Consider the following 7,980-nt stretch of genomic DNA (forward strand, 5'->3'; position numbering starts at 1 on the left):
AAATTCCGTTACTCAACCCGCTCTGTGTTGTTAGTGATAGTTACAGGTGGTAAAGGGGATCATTACTTTTCATAGCCCTCGCCCGTCGCCCTTATTATATTAAAATTTTATTAGAAAAAAATTAACCAAAATTTTATCAGAAAAAAATTAACCACTAAGCTAAATGGCATAATGTATTCATGTTGTAACGCGTGTGTAGATAGTTTTGGTGTACAAGTATATTAGCCCCCTTCACTAATCTAATATCAGTTCCCTTAACTAATCTATATCCTTAGGTTCATAAAATATCAATATTGTCATATATTAATATTATAACATGCAGATTATTAACTATACATAAAAGTTGTACATAACTCAAAACTATAATTATAAAAAACATTGTAACTATACAGGATTTGGATGTATATACAATAAATATAGCTATAATGTTGGGGACCAAATTAATTTTAGACCTAATCGGATAAATGGTCCTTGTGATGATAAGGTAATCGGAAGATAGCTTCCGTGGTAAAAAAATTAGGATTTAAACCCTCGTAGTATAATCCCTTAGCAAATTTAGTCCAAAAGTAATTTTCAGTTAAATGTCCATTAAATGCAAGGATAAAAATGTACTTTAACATGTGTACACCTTCTTCTTCCTCGTCTCTATGCTCTGTTTGTAATTTGCATTTTCGGTGTTCCATTTCGGGATGTTGAACTTTGCATTATCAACACCTTCCCCAGAACAAAATATCCTGCAAACCCACAACTATCAACACAAAACCCTCTTCAGAATTTCAATCAAAACCCATAATTTAAACAAAAATCAACTAAAGTACCATTTTGTAAGTGCTGAAGAGCCTTTCAATAAAAGCAACCACAAACAAGTCAAAGAGGCATGGAGTCACACCGAGGGCGGCCCAGAAATACGACAGGGCGCCCAAAACAGAACAGCACCGGGGCCGTGAGCGTCAAGTCATCGGATTTGGGGACTAGTGCTTCTAATATGACGTCGCCGCACTTCATCACCGTGCATAGCAGCCCCAATCCCACACCCAGAAACATGTGATGGACGGCGTGGATCAACTCGCCGTCGCCAGACGCAAACACCAGCAGCGTTTTGGAGTTTGAAATTGTGATTCTTGATGAACTAGGTAGCTGGGATTTGACTGAGGGTTTGATTTTGAGTTTTCTGCTGAGAAATGGGTAGATGGGTTTTGATTGGTGAGGACGGAGCTTGGCCACTCCGATGAAGGGATCCATGTGCTGGTCTAATTGAAGAAATCCATGTGCTTGTTGAAATGCAAGATGCAAAATACAGCATCCCGATATGGAAGAAAGTGAAATTACAGAGAGAGGGAAGAGGATGGTATACGGGTCAAATTACATTTTTATCCTGTATTTAACAGACATTTAACGGAAAATTACTTTTGGACTAAATTTACTAACAGAGTATCATCACGAGGGTTTAAATCCTAATTTTTTAACCATATGATTTATCTTCCAATTACCTTATCACCACGAGGATTGTTTATCCGATTAGACCTTAATTTTATTACTATACAGACGTTATTATTTAATAGAGGTGTAGTTAAAAAAATATTCTTTTTTTGCATCCTTAAGACATACAAGAACTACATTAGTAGTGGAACATGCCAAATTCTAAAATGTAATATTGAGAAAAGAAAAAGTTTTAAGCCAAGAAGTTGTAAACATACTTGAAAAGCTATAAACATATTGGCTTCAACAAGAAGATATCCATGTTGAAGTGAACTGTGTACCCACAAGCTCAAAGATGTGGCATAATCCCTAAAAAATAATGTAATGTTTTCAAACAACCTTAGCGAGATATTTTCGTTCATCTTAAACTTTTATTTGGCATTGCATGTTTTTGGACTTATTGTTAATTATTACTATGTTTAGGCAAGTTTCCTTAAGATGGACCCAATAAATTTATAACTTATTACAATGTGGAGTTTATTCCTATATAGTTGACCCAAGTTGGGACCAAAATCTTTTATGACTAAAGCAGTGGCGGATGCATCAAGGGACCATCTAGAAGCCCGGATAAGTGGTTGTGAGGACTTCCGAGGACCACCAAAGTTTTGGGTACGTGGTGGAGGAGAAGAGTGCAGCGTTGGATCGGCTAGTGCAGGTTCTGCAAATGATTAGCGAAAGAAAATGTGATTATTCAGTTTTTAAAATGATTTGGGTAAAACAACGTCGTTTTGAGTCAAGTCATTTAAAACAAAATAATTAAAAGCAAATCTTTTTATTAAGCCACGTAAGGGAGACACTTTTTAGTTATTAAAAAAAAAAAAAAATAGAGTATGCCCTTTCCTCTTACCCGGGATCTCCACTCAATCCCATTTTGCATTCACTTTCTCCAATTGGATAATTCCCAATTCTCAATTCTCTTTTTCCTCTAACCCCACCCAACCGATCTCAGGCCACCGCCATCTGCTCCAATTAGGTAATTCTCAATTCCAATTCCCTTTTTCTTCTAACCCCATCCAACCGGGCCACCATCAACTGCTGCATCTCCATGCCTCCACCTGTCTCCATGACCACCATTTAATCTCGTAATTTCTGAATTTAAGTAAGTTTTCTATTATAGTCTAAATTAATTATATATGACGTTAAAATTGATGTGTATTGAATGGAAAATTTAAATTCATAATAGATTATAGTTGTTGATTTGTTATGATTTTTTGATATTGTTTGGATCATGTGTTGGTTAGTTCATATATATATTTTTTTCACTTCATCAATTGATATGGTTTTTATTTTTATTTTAATTAATTGATATGTTTAGAAATTAGAAGTATGGAACGATATAACAAGCAAAAATCATCATAATTAGTTTGGACAATCCTATTCCAAATAGGTCAACTCCAAGTTTGGATAGTTCCAATCTTATTCCAAATAGTACAACTCCAATTTTGGATAGTTCATAATCATCATCGATCTATTATTTCTTGTTTTGACAATGAAACTATCATGACATGTTTTCGGATTATAAAACCTCGTCGTGGCCATATTTTGTCTTTGTAGTTTGTAATGTTATTTGTATAAAAATTAAGAATGAAAAGTCAGTAGTTTATTGTCTAATTTTCAATGTTATTTTCTTCTTCATATTTTTTTTAGACTTTTATATTGGAACCACCTTACAGTAGAATTCTGTACCTACAAGGAGGCTACTATAAAATATGAGCGTTTTCTGTATTATTAATCTTATGGTTCGTCCAATATGAATATAATTGTAATAATTGATTAGAAAACGGTTGCATGTGTAAAGCCTGATAAAGTTAAGACTCGTCTATTTTTCAAACATAACCATCACGTGGTTCATGTAGCCATATGCATAAGGTCGGAGGTCAAAAAGGTGAAGCACTACACAGCTTGGAGTGTGACTGCAAACTCGTTTACCATATAACATAATTTACACGACGAAAGCATGCAAGTATTTCAACCATTATATGGTCGGTTTCACTGCCATATTGTATTTCTGTCATCGACTGGTTTCTTTCAAGCAGTTACCCAATGTTGTGGTGCTCGTTCTTCTCACTCATGACTAGTTTGGAATTGTTGTATTTAAAAAAAAAAAAAAAAAAAAAAACTGTTTCAGCTGTGCCAACTGTGCTATGAGAATAAGTAGATATAAAATAAAGAGGAACTGATAAACTTTTTTGTAAAAGTGCTTTTGGAAAAAAGAAAAGAAAAAAGCAATGTTATAATGTTTGATAAATTTTTATATAAAACAGCTGTGATTGTGTAAAATAACCAAAAAGGACATAATACTAAATATGCTATTAATTTAATTGTTTGATCAATAAAGGCCAATTACTTAATATACTTTGTTCTTTTGGATTTCGACCCAACCTTAATTCTTAACAGGATGTTTGGAATTTCACAAGTCATCATTTAATCATGTGTGTTCATGCAGCAATTTGTATGAAGATTTGTAGAAAGGAAATCGAAGGGAAAGTAAATTGCGATTAGTATTAGTATGTAAAATCATCATTTCTTGTCAGAAAACTGTACACGCATAATCATATTTGTATCAAATGTTTCTCCAATCATCATTTCTTCTTATCAGAAAACTATACATACATAATCATGTTTGTATCAAATGTTTCTTTGTGTCGTATCTTACATGAACAACATTTTGACACAAATAATTGTATCTGCTCAACACGAAATTGTGTATCTGCTGGACTGCGAGGGTGCAAACATTTCCAGTAGCACGATGCTTGTCTATGACTCCATATATACCACTCTCCGAGTGGGACTTCAAACTTCGTATTTAGGGCTGACGGAGAAGAGGAGCGAAACTACTCCTTTTTATTTGAAAGTTTGGGAATGAGACTCACAAACGACTGCTTGGAAGAGAAGGCTGAAGGAGGAGAAGGAGAAAACATATAGTGGTTCATGAATCACGATCTGGAGGCGCTCTGTGCTCTCCACGATGGATGCTCTCTGTCCAACTAATTTCAGATTTGAACGATGAAAGAGAGAAATGAAGGTATGTTGGGAACTTCGAAAAATTCATTAAACAACACTGTTCACCCACCTCTCGAAGAAAAAAAAGTCGGTTTTTTAATGTTTCTTTTTGTTGCTTCGAGTTTTCAATTTTTTTTAATCTAAAATTTTGAAAAAAAAACTGCTTACAAGGTGTTTACCAAACAAAAAAATTTCCCCTGCCTTTTGTTTATGAGAATTGTTATTGGAACTTCAAAATTCTCATTCTACATTCCAAATTTTTTATATTTAAAAAAATTACATTTATAAAAAATTTAAAATACCAATAACACTTCTTATTTTTATCGATGCTTTTTAAAAAAGTTAAACTGTACCAAACCTGTACTCAATGTCTCGGCTAGAGTCACATCGCTAGGCGTTCCGAGGTGCTAAACCTACGAGTCGCTTGCACAGTTAGGAGCACAGCTGCTTGCGTGTTACGCATGTGTAGTATGCTCATTTAACGAGTATGTTGATTAAAGAAAATTAATCATCTATATTGACCAAGATCCAGCTGGCTGCGGACTGTTCACATTCTTAATTATTGTAATTTTTCTAATTTGACTAGGCCAAGGTTTGATTTTGCACTGTTGAATTCCAATTAATTGGCAAATAAACCAGTAAATTAACACGATCAAGTAGTTGCATGTCCATGCAAAAGGGTCAATGAGTCAACGAGTTTGGCCAATTCAGAGGCGTACGGGGAATAAATGTTGGGGTAGACCAAGCAATATATGTCTATATATATATTTTTTATTTTTTTTGAAAAAATTACGACAACTGATGACAAGTCACGGTTATCTACTTGTTTCAAACCCGAAGAAGCTATGTTGAAACCCTCCATTGAATTTGACCAAATATTATGGTATATGAATTGACCATCTTAACCTTCATTTCACTCCGTGTATACCCTAGTACTTTTAGATGTGTTTGTTACACCTCCTTAGAAGGGATTAGCTTGGACTAGCTTAACTAGGAATATAATCCTATGTTTGGTAAGGTTCTGGACTAGAATAAGTGGGATTCGCATCGACTACGAGGCACTCTGCCCTGCGCTAAACCTCGTTAGCTAATCCCCTGCTTTTGCTTGGTATTAAGCAGGATTACGGAAACGAGGTGAACATCCAGTTCCAGTTCATGGGCTCTACTTCTTTTTCTGCAGCACTGTCATCGTGGCAGCGTCGGTGGTGCTTGGAATCGGGAAGTTGGCTTTTTGAAAATTGGAGGAGTTCTCAGGAAGGTTGGCTCTTGGAATCGAGAGGGCTGAGATTTTTTTTTTATTTGATTGGGGATTTTGAAAATCGGAGGGCTGAGACCTCCAAACCACGAACTCACCCCATCTTCCAGATATGCTGACCAACTTAGTCCTTGAAGCTAGTCCAGTCTGAGATAGTACGGTGCAACAAACGCACCCTTATGACCTTGGAGGTTTTGGAGAAATTTCTCCATCATTTTTTTGTTGAGGTTTATACAGTATGGATACATTATCACTGTCATGTTTTTTGTCAATGATACAACAGGCAGTGAAAAAAAAATAAAAAACTTATACATGTCATTGTATCATTGATATATGTGTTATTATATCATTAATATGAGATATTACTGTCATGATGTAATTATGTTATACAAGTCTTATTTCAGCGTCGGACCATCTCAATTAAAATGTAAGGTCAATTCTCAATTGCTAGCCTTGAGTGGTGGGAACATCAAGCCGCGTCCTCCATTTGATAAATAATGAAAGAAAGCACGCACGACCAGTCAAATGCTGGAATGCTGTTCATTTGACATCTAACGGTGTTGAACCATCCTATATTCCAATGGGATATGGCGGCTGATACAGGAGCCCCTCTTATATGTTTCATTTTTTTTTTTTTTGTTTAATTTTGAATAACCATCTTATTATATGTTTAATTTTCTTTTCATTAAATGAATAATAAACTGGCCTCATTCTATCTACCACAACAAATGATTAGTGTTCCTAACTAGACCCCAAACAATGAAAATTAGTGTTTCTAACTAAAAAAAAATTGTTTTATATCCCTTGTCCCCTTGTCGGTGGCATTTTTCCCTAAATAATTGGGGTATTACTTCTCCGATAAGTAGAAGTAATTGGAGTACTACTCCTCTAAGAAGTGAGAAAACTTCTACTGTTTATGTTTAATTTGAATTTCACGATTAATAAAAAATACTTAATCGTTGCTTAATATTACGGTCTAGTGATATTCTTCTTTACTTATAAATGAAAGGTCTTAGGTTCAATTATCGTCAAATGTGAATTTGAACCATATTGTTACTAGGTCATTGTGAGACTAAGCTGATCCCTTCCTCTTAATATAGATAATATCGTTTATTAAAAAAAAACAATTAATCATAAACTCAAAATAAAGTCACATAACAATAAAAATAAGAATAATCATGATATTATTTTAAAAAAGAGTTGTTATTAACACTTAAAAAAAAAGCTAATACCTCAAATACTATTTTATAAGTTAATAGCTCATCATTTTTGTTTTATTAATGACAAATTTTGTTATTTAAGGATATTTTACAAGATGGGGTGTAAAAATAAATTTTTATCAAACTCATTATCTACGACTAGAACTTCTCACTTACTAGTGAAAAAAATACCATTGTAAGAGCTAGTAAGAGTTTCAATAAACATTAACTTAAGCAAACCAGCAACCGATACAATCATCATCTAGAAAAGCTTTTTAGATATTCAACTGGTGGCAAGTCACAATTATCCATCTATTTTCAACTTAAATATTTAAAATACAGTAGACATAACTTAAGTTGATTAGAGCATCACGCACTTCACTTTGTATTTTTATTTTCTACATAATTAAGTGAATTAGAGCATTACACAATCACCTACTTTGCACTCAAGTACGAGTTTTCATTTTCATTATTCAGATGAGTTAGTGAATTTCACACACACCCCTCACCCCCCCCCCCCCGGCGGCCATCAAAAAAAAAAAAAAGATGAGTTAGTGAAAAACTTTTAGGCTTTTAGCCAAAATGATTCTCGAAATTGATATAACTCATCATTTTGGTTTCTGAGATTTGAAATTAATAAAAGTGGTTCTTGAGTTTGCCCACTATCAATAATTTTTAGTTGTTCATGGAAAAATCTGTTAAATAAGGATCAAAATGAAAAAAATATCCTCAATTTAATAAACAATGAGCTAAAACAATTCAACAAAATTTGTAGGTATTTTAGTCGTTTATTTTTTTTAATAATTTTTTTTTTACAAAATAATCAAAATAATTGATAATAGACACACTTATGGACCTCTTTTATTAATTTCAAATCTCAGAAACCAAAATGAGGAGTTATGATAATCTCAGAAACTATCCATAGAGGAAAAAGAATAAAACCAATCAAATCAAACATATGTTTTATATTGGCCAACATTTTACATAGTAAAAGATAGAAAAAGGAAATCTATAAAAGTCCAAGTCAGAGAACGTGAAAAACGG

General features: G+C 33.7%; 1 long non-coding RNA gene across 1 annotated transcript; it reads right to left on the reverse strand.

The window, feature by feature from the left end:
* Positions 1-629: 629 nt before the first annotated feature.
* Positions 630-1,302, reverse strand: LOC148691167 (uncharacterized). Its single transcript, XR_015956002.1, has 2 exons — positions 819-1,302; positions 630-734 (listed from the first exon to the last, which is right to left on the reverse strand). It is a non-coding gene; the product is annotated as an uncharacterized LOC148691167 (long non-coding RNA).
* Positions 1,303-7,980: the final 6,678 nt, after the last annotated feature.

This window comes from Pyrus communis, chromosome 14, assembly GCF_041283825.1.
Source record: "Pyrus communis isolate YQ-2024b chromosome 14, ASM4128382v1, whole genome shotgun sequence".
Lineage (NCBI taxonomy): Eukaryota > Viridiplantae > Streptophyta > Magnoliopsida > Rosales > Rosaceae > Pyrus > Pyrus communis.